This window comes from Euprymna scolopes, chromosome 19 (assembly GCF_053919585.1).
Source record: "Euprymna scolopes isolate OS-2025 chromosome 19, ASM5391958v1, whole genome shotgun sequence".
Classification (NCBI taxonomy): Eukaryota; Metazoa; Mollusca; class Cephalopoda; order Sepiida; family Sepiolidae; genus Euprymna; species Euprymna scolopes.
Genome location: NC_136500.1, coordinates 19289119 through 19304635, shown reverse-complemented (window position 1 = coordinate 19304635; position 15517 = coordinate 19289119). Strand labels below are relative to the sequence as shown.

The 15517-nt window shown below is 32.7% G+C and overlaps 1 protein-coding gene across 7 annotated transcripts in view; it reads left to right on the top strand.

Annotated features, from left to right (window-relative positions):
- The window catches only part of LOC145303469 (uncharacterized), a 41594-nt gene that overhangs the window by 6719 nt on the left and 19358 nt on the right, over positions 1 to 15517 (top strand). The window contains exon 1 of one of the 7 annotated variants that reach the window (XM_080144816.1): positions 9116 to 9226. The exons of 2 other annotated variants lie outside the window; for them this stretch is intronic. The gene's annotated coding sequence lies outside the window, so the exon portion shown is untranslated. Of the gene's footprint in view, positions 1 to 9115; positions 9227 to 12345; positions 12490 to 12555; positions 12581 to 14001; positions 14026 to 14842; positions 15111 to 15517 lie in introns of those variants that run through there. 4 more of the 7 variants (XM_080144815.1, XM_080144817.1, XM_080144818.1 and 1 more) reach the window with 4 other exon arrangements.

Here is a 15517-nt window from a genome sequence, read left to right as displayed (position 1 = left end):
CAAATCTTAATAGAACACCAAGCGACCATCTTGATGACTCTGCGAAAATGTAATTGTAGGGAATTTTAGTCAATATGTACTATTAAAATTAGTACACTCGTGTATTGTCAAAATTGTTAATTTGATTTGCTGTCGAAGTTCATTATGAAGGTGGATAATACAGCTCGTCGAAATGGTCTTTCGTAAAAGCTGTGGACCTAGAAAGCAAATGGCCGCAGTATTCAAGTTTTATGTAAAATAAAATATAAATTACTCCGCATACGAACTATAAAAATTGTTCGTAAACATTTGTTTCGCTCAAGACGCTTCTATATTAAGCAAAATCTCAATCTGTAACCATCAGTTGATTGCGAATAGCGGTTTAATGCGCATGTTAAATTTCACTTAAGCAATTGGTGATTCTGTCTTGAATTCCTTCAGACAGCTTCATGACATGTTGAAATTTTCTTCAGTCCGCATGAAATCTGCCAACGACATAATTAACAAGACTTTAGGGGGCGCGTTTTAAGAACTGTTATTTTCTTCCTTCACAGCCTCTTCACATTACCGAACTGATTTTGTTTTTACTCTGTATCCCGACCCCCCCCCCCCCTGTTGGAAACAATGTTTTCTTTCCATGGTGGAAAGAAAATATTGTACACCAAAAGTCACATAAATTGATCAAGTATGATTTAAATAAATTGATTTGTGTACGAGCGATACCCCCCCCCACACACTCATATTTTATTTACGTCTTTTCAATTCTTTCCAGCGGATAATCTACCAGATTATAAAAATGCGAAAAAAATCAATTTAAATTTGTCGTACTCGGTTTCTAATTTACGTTCAATAAATCGAGCACCCATTTTAGAATTTTTAATTTGGATTTTTTAAATTTGCCCTTTTCCAATTTAAATATTTGCTATTTTTGTTTCGTCGCCTACAATTCTTAAACGGGAAACTCGTGTGCAATTTCTAATTCAATAAATCAATCCCTATATTAGAACCGTTCGAGAACACGCGCACTCTCAAATGATTTATTTGATCAATCTAATCGCAATTGTCGGTGTACACTAGAGTACCAACTAAAGACTTGCTTTGAAAAAAAAAAATTTTTTTTTTTTTTTTTTTTTTTTTCGAAATGGGTATTTGGCTGTTTTTGAGACAATTACACGTAGAATTGTTGCAACATAATTTTCATATACACCTTTATCGAATCTATTCCGTAGTTTTCACGGGTTGCCACGTTTTTCATACGATCCTTTACAAAAATATCTAATTGCTAAATTTTAAGCGCAATAACAACTTAGTTTCGATTTAAACTTGGGGCATGTCCCCGTGTACGTAATCCGTTAATTTTATTTTCATGCGCTCCTAATATTTATGCGTACTTATTTTAGTAAAAACGAATTTTTATTTACTGAAATAAGTTTTCACTGGATGAAAAATAACTCCCAATTTCTTGGTCAAATAATACCGTACTAAACAAGATATTCAGAATACAATATTTGAAAAATTATCAATGTATCGCTATATAATTGTAAAAACGCTCAGTCTACGTAGGAAAATATAATTTTAATACCACAATTTTGTAATGAAAGCAACATTGGATTTTTACATTATTTCAGTCAGAAAGCTAACGAAATAAAAAAATTTTACTTTAGCAAAATCCAATTTTACTTTATCAAAATTCTTGCGCAGACTTTAAATATTTTGGTTTTCGAATACTGTGTTCGGAAAAAATCTTATTACTTGCCTAAGTGCTCAGCGTTGCTCAGGTGTTTGGAGATGCGTTGAGCAAAAAAAAAAAAAAATGGCAGGTTCGAACCCTTACCGCGAAGGAGGAAAAGAACGTGAAAAAAAAACAAAACGTGACGTCTTTGCCGGTGCGTCCATCACAAACCGAAGTGGCGAAGATTTAAATTAAGGCTAGTCAATCGAAAAGAGTGGATAACTTTAAAAAATATCTGCGAAAAAGCCCCCCCCCCCTTGTAGAACAGTGCCCATGCCCAGGTGAAGTAATTTTTCTCGATATGTCGCCCAAAGGGTCTAACTTCAAACCGATACCGATCTCGTGAAAATCCGTTGCCTGTCGAAAGTTTTAGGCAGACGTATTTAAACACAGGTGAGATATATTATAGTTGTCGTTATTTGACGAAACCATTTGAGGGTGGGTTTGTATTCCTGTGCAGATTTGTTTTTACTACAATATGTACGTATAGAAAATTTCTAATTTTTTAAATTAGTAAGAACACTCTTTTGTTATCTAAGATAACAAATGCACTTCTCGTAATAAAAGTTAGTTTCATTTGGTTTCGAGTTTCCAATTCGATTCAAGGACGATTTTTCTTTTTCTTTGATTTGGTCAGGGTTTTCCGACATCGACTCTGCCAAGTCGTTTAGAGCCAAAAACTATTGTCGAAAATATATTTAGGAACTACGAAACTTCAGTTGCGTTCGGAGGTTGTCCCTTGTGAACTCCTCGCCGTTTATAACATCAGAATACAATTTTACTTGAATTTACTTTTAACTATAAATAACGTTCTGCTCTATGATTTTTCGTAAATTTTGGATATAGTACTATTTTCGACATGACGCGAAAGTACGTAATATTTTGCTTGAAACGACCTGAAAAAATAAACTTTTCTACTCTTAACAAGTCGCGTTTTTATTTCCGGAAAAATGCGTGCGACAAATGGTAACGTGAAGTAAGTAAAAGTAAATTCACGTGCTTAAATTTTCTATAAAGCATTTATCTAAAATGCTAGTTTAAAGATTTAAAATGTTTGGCTTGTTTTATAATCCAGACTCTGTGTCAATGTTACTAAAGGCAAGAAAAGTTATTTTTGTACCTGAATACTTAATGTAAAATAAGTTCGAATAACGAGCAGTGTCGAACGTTACAAGAGCACACGAAAAACAGCCGTGTAGTATCTTACTACTTTGAAGTCTCGACAACGAAGTAAAACTAACTATACTGTTAGTAAGACAAATGTTATCGTGACATTCGGTTGGTTTCTACCAATTAACTCGTCGAGACTTCAAGTATATATGCACATTTTTTAATCTATTAGATTAAATTTAAAAACACTGAAATTTAAGTGCATGTTAACTTTTACCTTAGTTAACATTTTAACTACTTGGGGTTTGTATTACTGTACACATAGATTGGAAGAAATTGTCAAAACAAATGTTATCAAAAGCAAGATAAGTTACTTTTCTACCAAACTGGATATATTTTTCGCGTTTTTATTCAATGTAACATGTTTATTCAGCTCTAAAAACAGTGTTTACCGATGTATTGGAAAATTCAAGATGGCGTCTGATTCTCTCTTTAACACGGTAAGTTTAGGAAAAGGTGTTATAAATAAAAACCCAGATAAAATACTGTTAAAAACTCGCTCAATATGTTACCGTGACAAGCGTGACATAGGTTGACATATATTCGGCGGGTTTTTAATAGTATTTTGTATAGTTTTTTTTATTTATAACACCTTTTCCCAAACTTACCGTGTTAAAGAGAGAATCAGACGCCATCTTGAATTTTCCAATATATCGGTAAACACTGTATATTTTTCAAGCTGAATAAATGTTACATTGAATAAAAACACGAAAAATATATCCAGTTTGGTAGAAAAGTAACTTATCTTGCCTTTGATAACATTTATTTGTTATATATTTTTTGACAACTTTTCGAATCTGTGTACAGTAATACAAACCCACTACTTGCATCTGGATTTTAATAACCTTGATTTCATTTTAAAATCAAACAAATGGTATTACGCCGGTATTTTTTTTTTTGGGGGGGGGGGTCGCCAAATTTCATTCAGTCATAAAAACTTTCTACAGAACGTATTTTTACATTATTCTACCGAATAAACAAACTTTTTTTTTTTCCGTATATAATTTTATTTTTAAAAACCAACAACGGAACTAAAGTCGACGTTTTCTATTGTAAAACATTTGATAAATCTGGCGTACCGCTAAATTTTTCTAAATAAAAATAACGTTTTTTACAATGATCTTTATACATTTATCCAGCGAATAAACAAATATGGAAACGCGTTTATTTAAAAAAAAAAAAAAAAAAAAATTAGTCCAAAACATTAACTTCATCTTCGTTGGATTTCAAAAATAAATGGGTTTTTATAGCGAATTTTATATATATTCGCTCGATAAAAATAATCTTTTCTGTAAAGTGACTGAAATTTGTACTTTTTTGTCTAAAAAAAAAAAAAAAAAAAAAAAAAAAAAACTACCAGGTATCACGCTAGTTTTCATGGAAAACTAAACTTGCAGAACTTTGCAACGGTGTCTGTGCTGATGCTAGTTTTGTCCTGTCAATGGAGAAACTAAACGGAGTTTATTTTTGTTCGAATCCATTCCGTATCTGGATTTCAACATTAAGAACTGACTCTGTATTTTTGAGATGAGGTGTTTTCATTTGAGATTGTCGGACTTACCTAGTGACATATGGCCGAGTGGTCCTAGACGTTGTATCAAAGTTTAGTTACCTGAAGATGCTGAGTTCAATCCTGAATGAAGGCAGTGAAAAGTAACATTCAAAACAGAATCAGCAACTATGCCCCAGTTGGGTTCGAGACTCCTAACAAACGGTTCCCCAGTTCGATACAAAACAAAGGCCGGAGGGCAAAACGCCCGAAACGTGACTATAACAGCCAAGATGAGGAAGTCAGTCCGACAATCTCAATAAATTAAGAACTGACCTTATGTCTAACTCCGCCCTCGTGGAAAGGCAAGGACCCGGTCACGACCTAGGTCGTGACCGGGTTATGTTAGAAGATGCGTGTCTTTGGGGGGGGGGGCGACAAATGAATCCTTAGAAAACTGTTAGCGTTCTCCCGTCAAATCTTAATTTCGGATAGTAGCACAGGTTATTTTAGTGGGGGGTAAATTAGCGATAAAGAAATCGATCTACAAGCACTTAAGGTTTGCATTTATCTGTCAAGATTTGTACTGGTGAAAGCCTCGCGTGCCCTGTCATATCAAGTTTAAAAAAAAATCCTCGGGTGAAAGGGAGGTCACTCGCATTGATGCCTTGACCTTCCAGGTCATTCTCCCAGGTCAATTGTCGGCCACCTTGAACTCTATTGAAAAGGGTTAAAGAAAAACTGTATTGACTTTATCAATGAACAAAGAATAATTAAGTTTGTCTCTGCCACTGGCTTGTAGGCGTGCAGTAATTTTCATTTTATTTCTGCCTAGGTTCTTGCTGTGTGGTAAGAATCTAGGCGTGCTCTGTATGGAACTTTCCAATTCCGAATTTTATCTTTCCATTATGAAAAAACTATTGGAAAAGATTTCGAGGGTTTACTGTAAACATACATTCGAAAAAGTTGTCAAAAAAAAAACAAATATATAACAAATGTTATCAAAGGCAAGATAAGTTACTTTTCTACCTAACTGGATATATTTTTCGTGTTTTTATTCAATGTAACATGTTTATTCAGCTCTAAAAACAGTGTTTACAGATGTATTGGAAAATTCAAGATGGCGTCTGTTTTTCTCTTTAACACGGTAAGTTTGGGAAAGGGTGTTATAAATAAAAAAAAAAACTAGACAAAATACTATTAAAAACCCGCCGAATATGTCAACCTATGTCACGGTAACATATATTGAGCGAGTTTTAACAGTATTTTATCCAGTTTTTTTATTTATAACACCCTTTCCCAAACTTACCGTGTTAAAGAGTCGGACGCCATCTTGAATTTTCCAATACATCGGTAAACACTGTTTTTCGAGCTGAATAAACATGTTACATTGAATAAAAACACGAAAAATATATCCAGTTAGGTAGAAAAGTAACTTATCTTGTCTTTGATAACATTTGTTTTTTTTTTTTTTTTTGACAACTTTTTCGAATCTGTACAGCAATACAAACCCGATTTCGATATTTATAGGACTAATAACTTATATATTTGACGATTACGTTTCGAATTTAGGAATTCATGTAAGGTATGATCGTTTCCATCAAATGCTGTTGTCTTTAATAAAAAAATTTCTACCTAATTTTCCTAATGTTTTTATCTTAAAAAAAAAATAGTACGTAGATAGCATTTCTCATGCGAAATTATCAACTTTGTTTACAATTCCTCCAATACTATCGTCGCTTTTTTTTTTTTTTTTTTTTTTTTTCTTTGTAATGTTAAAGACTAGGTGTCATAAGCTTTGTTTCAGTGAAAATGTCGCCGCAGATCTTTGTTTTATTAGTCTCGTTTTAAAAGTTAGCTTTTAAAACCCTTACCATTTACGTTTCAATTAAAAAAAAAAAAGCCGCAGCTTTTCGATGTTTTCATCTAATGAAAATATCGTTGGTTTTAGCATCATAAACTGAGAAACTGGAACGATTCTCTTAATAGTCGCGTAAAGACTACATTTTGTATTATTGATGTTATAAATTTTAAATTAATAAAATTCGACGCAGCTTAATTAGGGTTTGTATTACTGTACACAGATTCGAAAAAGTTGTCAAAAAACAAATATATAACAAATAAATGTTATCAAAGGCAAGATAAGTTACTTTTCTACCAAACTGGATATATTTTTCGTGTTTTTATTCAATGTAACATTTATTCAGCTTGAAAAATATACAGTGTTTACCGATGTATTGGAAAATTCAAGATGGCGCCCGACTCTCTCTTTAACACGGTAAGTTCAGGAAAAGATGTAAATAATTAACTAGACAAAATACTGTTAGAAATTCGCTCAATATGTTACCGTGACATAAGTTGACATATATTTGGTGTTTAATAGTATTTTGTCTAGTTTATTATTTATAACACCTTTTCCCAAACTTACCATGTTAAAGAGTGTCGGGCGCCATTTTGAATTTTCCAATACATCGGTAAACACTGCATGTTTTTCGAGCTAAATAAACATGTTACATTGAATAAAAACACAATGTATCCAGTTTGGTAGAAAAGTAGGTGCTCGGTAAAAATGGCACTGGTAAAATTGGCACAAGTGAATAACTAGGTAAAAATGGCACCAAAAGGTGCTACTGAAGCTATGGGGTCCCAAATTCTAACCTCATTTTGAGTTTTGTAAAAGTTCCTATTTTCTTGCCGTCAACGAGGGCAGTTAGACACCAGGTCGATTTTTAATACCCAGCCCCCCCCCCCCCCCAAAAAAAGGGGCAGTTTTCATCGGAACAAAAGATTACAATTATCTCAGTTTAGAAGCATTGTTTATCTAAAGGTTCTTATTTAATTGCACCCCGCTAGGGCAAAGTTAGACACAAGGTTGGTTTTAAATCTGGGGAATATCCAGCTCCCCAAAAAGGGGCATTTTCGATCGGAACAAAAAATTACAATTACCTCAGTTTAGAAGCATTGTTTATCTAAAGGTTCTTATTTAATTGCACCCCGCTAGGGCAAAGGTAGACACAATGTCGGTTTTTAATCTGGTGACTATCTAGCTCCCTAAAATGGGGTACTTAGGACTAATGAATCGCAACTTATCAAGGATAAAACACATTCGAGGATAAGGGTTAATGTGGAAGTTTTCAATTACACTAAACAAAATGCATCTTTTCTGAACAAGTTGTAGTTGTATTTTTGGGTTCTTTTTTCATAATGAATTGAATCGCTAGTTATCAAGGATAAAACACACACACGGGGATTTTTTTTTTTTTTTTTTCCCCCCTAAAACAAAATAAAAATGATCTAGAAAAGATGCACTTTGTTTAGTGTAATTAAAAGCTCCCTGGTTGACACTTATCCTCGACTGGCTTTTATCTTTGATAAACGAAAAAAAACTAATTTTGGTGCACTCTAAATTTATTTTATCATTGAATGTATTTTATCGTTGATAAGTTGGGCTTTGCCATTTTTTCTTATTTATCCAAAACTGCTATTATTGAATAAATATTGAACTCTGGAATGTTTCTGTTGAACTCAAGAATCTGCACAGAATTTCTGTCGGAGGTTGCATCGACTGATACGTTAACAAAGTGTAGTATCACTTCTGATGCTACACTCCACCTATTATCTCCCCGTTCAATGAAGAATTAATAAATCCTTTCAGACTGAGACAATTTTAATTTTTGTTCTGATCCAGAGTTCCTCTTGTAGGAGAGCTGGATATTGCCCACATAAAAAAAAACGACCTTGTGTCTAACTTTGCCCTCTTGGGGAAGCAAGTAAATAGGAATACTCAAGATGAGAATAGTAGTCCAAAGCTGGAATGGGAACAGTAACACAAAATTCTCAAAGCTAAACTGTAACAATGTTAATTACCAAAAATAGTTTTATTGCCTTATTAACAAATTCAACAAACACATAAACTAAAGTGAAAGATAACATGTGTTGTCGCGTATACGTGCGAAAAGGTTTTATGACCAATTCATCTCAGTTTCATGCTCACAGTTGAGTATGAAACCGTTCTGGGGGACATTTCTGGGGTCAATCGGTCACTGAGTATATTTCTAACATAAAATTATAAACTGATTCCAATATAAATAACAGCTTACTGACCAAATATGACAGTTCAGTTTTGACTCGCTAAAATAGGTACTTAAACATGTTTGACACCCCGAGAGTAAAACAACGTTGAAATAATAACTGTTTAGAAAGCCATTCTTAACATGGAGGTGGGGGTGAACTATTTTGCACTTTCACCTAACAATTTAATGAAATAAAAGTAACATTATTTTTTAAGTTCATATTTCTTTCGGTATCAAACATCCATAAGTACAATACTTTCGTTTGTTTACAAAATAAAAGTTCATTTCCGCACCAAGGGGAGAGGTCATTGAATATTTAGGCTGTGAGCTATAAGACTCAACGCACAAGGAGTACTTAATTTTAAAGTATAAAAATGTATCGAACTATAATTTTAAAGTTTAATATTTCTTTTTAATGAGTGATTCATAATTGAAAAAAAATATGCTAAAAACATTTATAGATTGTTTTTAGTATTTTTTGGGGGGTGGTTACATTAAGGTTGTATAAAATGTATCAAAATATAATTTTAATTCATCAATGTTGTAATTTAAAAAAATGAAATATTTATGAAGAAACTTTATATTTGAGTTTGATAAAGGGGTCGATAACTCGTCTCCATTGCCGACATGTTGCAATGCAGGAGTTCCATAAAAAAGAAACAACACTAAGTGTACATAAATTACGAGGAACGAATAACATAATGTTGATTTCTGATTTCAATATCAGAAGCCGTCATCAAATGGACTGTTCCTCGCTATAATTGTTTATGCCTAAGTTATTTTGTTTGTATTTTTGAAAAATATATAAACTGCTTATTTTTATTTTATTTTTACTTTTAGCATATCTTGCGTTTGGTAGCATTTATTTGTTGTATATTTTACTTTTTCATTTTGTTGTCTATAGTAATAAATGTTCGATAATTCTTATTTTTAAGGCATTAGTATCGACATCGAATATATGATAAAGAAACAAATAGAAGTAACTAATTAAAATAAAAGGAACTTGTTTGTAAATAAGGGAGATTTTTTAAATTTATTTCTGCCCAGTGTTCAACTTATAATAGGGGAGAAGAGGTGAATGAATTACCACACAGATGAAAAAAGTTATTTCTGACACCTGTGACGTAATAGCACTTTGGGAAATCTCAAAAACGAGATTCGCATTTAGGATCTATTTAAATTTGACAAACTTCTCATTATTTTCTGTAACACCGGTGACGTCGCAGTACATAACCTAACTTTTGGAAAACTCAAAACGAGGGTAAAATTTGAGACCAGATCGGTCGTCTAGCACCCTTTTTAGTTCGACAAATCTCGCACGTTTTCCCATTTTAATATACTGTGAGATATTCATGCATGTTCTCGTTTTGTCATTTTTCTCATTAATCCATTACGTGCCATTTTTACCGGTGCCATTTTTACCTAAATTCAGAAAAGTAACTTATCTTGCCTTTGATAATATTTATTTGTTATATATTTGTTTTTTGACAACTTTTTCGAATCTGTGTACAGTAATACAAACCCAAAATATAACATTATCAAATGCAAGATATGTTACTTTTCTACATAACAGGATGTTTTAGTGTTTTTTCAATGTAACATGTTTATTCAGTTCGAAAAATCTACAATGTTTACCGATGTATTGGAAAATTTAAAATGGCACCCGAATCTCTTTGACAGGGTAGGTTTGTGAAAAGGAATTATAAATAAAACTACACAAAATACGGTTAAACACTCTCAATGTTACCGTGACATCGGCTGACATATATTCGGTGGGGGTTTTAAGTATTTCGTATATTAACTCCTTTCCCAAACTTGCCGTGTCAAAGATTCGGGCACCATTTTAAATTTTCCAATACATCGGTAAACTTTTTTTCGAGTTGAATAAACATGTTACATTGAATAAAAACACTAAAACCAAGTTAGGTAGAAAACTTCTTGCCTTTAACATTTATTTGTTAGATTCGAAAAAGTTGTCAAAATGTGTACAGTAATACAACCCCCTTAATTATGAGAATAAAATATTCTCAAATCGAGCGTCCTAAATTAAGATGAGGAAAAAAAAACCCAAAAAACGAATCTCTTGGTAAACGAGTTGTCACCATCTGCACAATGACAAATTGTAAAACAGCGCCCGCTAGTTTCTATAAAACGCAACTTTTCTAATTGCGTGAATTTTAAAACGTGTATTAACATGTACTTTAAATGAAACTCTATTGTAAATTTGATTTCGATATTTAATCAAAACTAAAATTACTGAGAACTGTATTGGTAGTTTCCACATTGCTTTTAATGAAAGCAAAATATTTTTAATTAACTTACATCTTCAGAAGTGAAACTTTAGTGTCTAATTCCATGAAAGTTAATTCCGACTTGGTAATTACATAAAGTTTTCACACGAATGTTACAAATACTTTATATTTATTTAGCCCCCTCCCCCGCCCTGGTCGATAACCTGAAACTCTAGACCTATATATATATATAATATATCTATATTATAGCAGGACCCTCGGTATATGCTACATAAGTGCCCAATTCCATAGATGTACTCCATACTCTAAATATAGTTGGGAATGTATCCTAATTTTACTCGAATCGTATGTTTCCAATTTTTATGAAGTAAAATTGGAATTTTGTCGAGCAATTTTTAACTGTTCATCCGTGATATTTGAGTAATGTTTAAAGCTGAATATAACTGGAGACCAATTAATTTCCAGTACAATTTATTTTAAAATTGGGTACTGGTTGCGATTAGAGTTCCCTGCCGAACACCCTAAAACACTTCTCCCTACGCATGAGCAAAGGACATGTTTTAGTTGCCATAGTAACAAAACGATCATGAATTTTTATTGACTTTGTTTTACTGTTTATGAATATTGAAATAAAAGACATTACTACACATTTATTAATATCTCACTTTTAATCACTTTTATCGACTTTTTTCTTTAATAGCATTTTCTTAAGTTGGGAAATTTAATTTTTTTTTTTTTTTTCATTTCTGTGTTTTTAGTTGTGTTGAATGAAACTTTTTTCATTACAACAGTTATCGACCCCGGTTCTTTGGCTGACAAACGACATCTGTCGGCGGTTCTTGAAACTAAATTACACGCATTCGCTTCATGTTACTGACATGCAGAAGTGCCATAGGTGTTATTGTAAATTAACACTCTTAGCTAATTCCGTAAAATGAGATTCTACTTTAGGCGAATTTGCATAATATCTCACTTTGTTTTTTTAATCACTTTTATCGATTTTTTCTTTTAAATAGCATTTTCTTAAATGACGACGTTTTAACTCTTTATGAATATTAAAAGAAAAATAATTACTAAACATTTAATAAAAAAAATGGGTGCTAGTGCACTTTACTTATGACCCGCGCTATATTTTAAATCATATTTCTAAGCTTAAAGTTGAATGTTTTTTTTTTTATTCAATTGTAAGGTTAAAGTAGAGAATAGGTACAAAAAAACCCTCCCCGTGTTAAGAATGGCTTTTTAAATAACGTTATTTCAGCACGGATCAATAAGTGTACTAGTACAATATAAAAAAGTAAGACATAAACAGTAAAACGTAGTCATTTAAAAAATGCTATTTAAAAAGTCGATAAAAGTGAGATATTATTAATGTGTAGTAATGTCTTTTATTTCAATATTCATAAACAGTAAAACAAAATTCATGATCGTTTAGTTACTATGGCAACTAAAACATGTCCTTTGCTCATGCGTAGGGAGAAGTCAGTTTTTTTTTTTTTTTTTTTTTTTTTTTTTTTAGGGTGTTCGGCTGGGAACTCTAATCGCGACCAGTACCTAAAATTGTACTGGTTAAGACAACCAGACTATTGTACCTTTGTAGAACTTGTAGGTTTTAAAGTAACAAATTTAACTACTTTAAAAATTCTCGAACGGGACAAATTAATACTGCGTATTCCGCCTTGTCGCTGCTTACAAAGCGAGACAACTCTTAAAGCTTCAGTATTTGTACCTATTTACAATGCCTCCCCACGGGACAGTTAGACAGCAGGGTCATATTTTTAACGTGGAGAAAAGGTACAAAAATAAATTCTCAGTCGTGAAGGAGAAGGACTGATCCTCCACCGAAAGAACAAGAAATGGAAGTGCAGCATCTGAAGAACAGATGGTATTTATTTGCTCCCCCACCGAGCAAATTAGGCACAAGGCCGATTTTTAATGTGAGGAGTGAAGGGAGGGGGAAGGGAAAAAGGGGACCAGCTCCCGAGAGGTGGGAAATGGGAGCTGGTTAATGGTCAGGCATGTGGGGTTGCCCCCACATCTGGTCTTTGCTAGTCATAGCTAGTCCTAGCTAGTCATAGCTTGCAGTATCTGCCGGAACAGATACTACACTTTGATCTTGACCAAACTTGAAAGTAATTTTTTTGTCTCCAATGTCAGGCGGTATTGAGTCGATAAAATCGAACTTTTCTGTTTTTAAAAACCACAAAACGAAACCGGGTTCCCCAAATTACTTTTTCTAAGTCTCCAAATTATTGGGCTTGTTTTTCAGTACAGCAGAACTAAAGTGGTAAAAAAAAAAAATTAAATAGACGTTATCAAAGGCAAGTTAAATTACTCTTCGACCTAGCTGAATGACTTTTTAGTGTTACTTTAAAGCTTTCATTCGGTTCGGAAAACAAATGTTTTTTACGTGAGAATAGCCGAAACATAACTATTTCTGAAGTTTCGATAATTGCTCAAATGTAAAATATAATACTGATAGAAACCTACCTAATGTCGCTTGGTAGATTCTAAAACACTGATAGAATTCAGATGAAAAATCCTGATAGATATTACTTGAAGTAATACTTTCAAGGTGATCCTAGCCAAAAAGGAAAAGCTCAATATTTAAGAATGGAGCAATGTTTCGTGGTTAAATTTTTTTTTTTTTTTTCTGAAAAAAAAAAAAACATATTCGATTTAAGAATTTATTGTTTGACAAACAATCGATTCTTAAATGGAATTTTTTAATTTTTTTTTTCTTCAGAATTTAAAATTAACCACGAAACTTGTGTGTGCTAAACGGCTAGGTGAAATAACAATCATGTATTCGATTTTTCGTCCTGCCTAGAGTGAAACATACTCGAAAAATTCAAAGTGTCTGCCTTGCAATAGATACAACACCTAGGTAAACCAAACCTCACTTAGCCTCCGACACGAAAGCTACAAAACGCACATTGAAACCGAAAATAAATCTACTGAAAATTTCAATTAATCAGTTGGCAGTTAGTCCGCTAACAATTTTTGTATAAAAACACCGCTCTACGTGACTGACGTTCATTAACAGGGGTCGTGACCGTTGTCACTAAGTAGGTAAAAGGGTCGAATTTTTTCGGTCAAATGAAATCGGTCAAAGTGGGGTGGGGCTTCTATAGCTTCCGGTAGTGTAAAAAAAAAAAAAAAAATAAATAAATAAAATAAAAAATGGTCGCCCTGCCCATGAAAATTATGAACGTTTGTTTTAAATGTATACTATTGGCGATATACTGTTTTGAAGTTCGTCCATTGGAAATTATATTTCCGAAACTAGTTTTACTCATTTGTGACCTAATTGCGAATTCGAAGTTTATTGTAAGATATTTTAAGTTCGTAATCAATTTTGAGTAAAATCCTTATAACTTTAAAATTAAGGCGTCCTATAAGTGAGATTATTTTACCATTTCTTAATAGTACTGTACTTAAAACGTTAAGGAAAATTTCGGCGCTTGTGCTCTTAAATTTGTCTTCAATTTGAGCTCTGGGAATAGGGGAGACAACTTGTGTTGACCGTGTCTGAATGTCAGCTTTATTTTTACGAAAATTCTACTCTTCAAAACACTTTTCGGAACATGTTTTAAATGTTCAGATAATTTGTATAATTTTAAACGTCAATTTAACATTTTCGGATACGGTTTACTTGAATTGTCTCAACCTCTCCCTTCCTAATCCGAGCATTCAAAATAAAATAAAAACTGTACGTGATTTTAAAAGAGTGGGTACTTGTACAGTTTAATCGGACATTAAAAAATGAAAATATCAAAGATTAGTGTACGTATCTGTTTTGGAATGAATTTCTCCGGAAATTTTGAATTTCTTCGACGTGCTCCAGTGTATTAAACACCTCAACCTCCATGTTAAGAACAGCTTTCGGAATAAACCTAGAAAGCCATTCTTAACATGGGGTGGTTGTTGGTTGGGAGTTTATTAGGCTGGGGCAGGTCGTAAAAAAATACCAAAACTTCACTTAATTTCATCAAATAGTTTTTACAGCGAAAACAATTTGATACCGAGCAAAAGTCATGTTTAGCTTTTTAGGAAAAAGCTATTAAAAATGAAGTATCGGCGCTTAAATTGAGTTATCCCGTGACGTGTTAGAAAAAAAAACAAAGATGGCTACCTTCAACGCGCTGTCATAAAAACGTTTTGTTTTTTTTCTGCTGTAAAAAAAAAAAAAGTACTCAAATTAAGTGAAATTTTTCGGAGATTTCCCAACTAAAACGGATACGTACAATATAACCTATTCATTTTTTTTTTAATGTCTTAAACTGTACAAATATTACCCCCTCCCCCTCGAACACAAGGTCGCAAGATTTTTTATACCTCATGAAACTAAAGCTTTTTGGTTCCATGTACAAGAAACACTTTTTTGTGGGCCGTGTGAATTGAGATTCAGCTTGGTTAAGTTTGGTTCTTTATTGTAGAGATTGATTTACTGATAAAGTGAAACCCATGTTATCTATTGAATTGTATCTGAAAATATTAAAAAATTAAAGTGATAAGGTAGAAAATAATGCTAATTTCAAAGACAATTAGTAAAAATTAAGTTTTGCTAAATTAACCACTTTCGGTTTCAAACTCTTAACCTCTTTAAGATTCGAACTTAACTCCATTTTTATCTTTGAAAATTTTCATTAATGCTCTACTTTTATGTTCATTACTGCGACATGACCCTTAAGTAGCTACAGGAATCTATATGCACGATTCCTTAAAAGGATGAAAGCGATGTATATGGACCATAAGAATTATTACCTTTTGAAATACTTCTCTTTTTTTTTTTTTTTTTTTTTTTTTTTTTTTTTTTTTC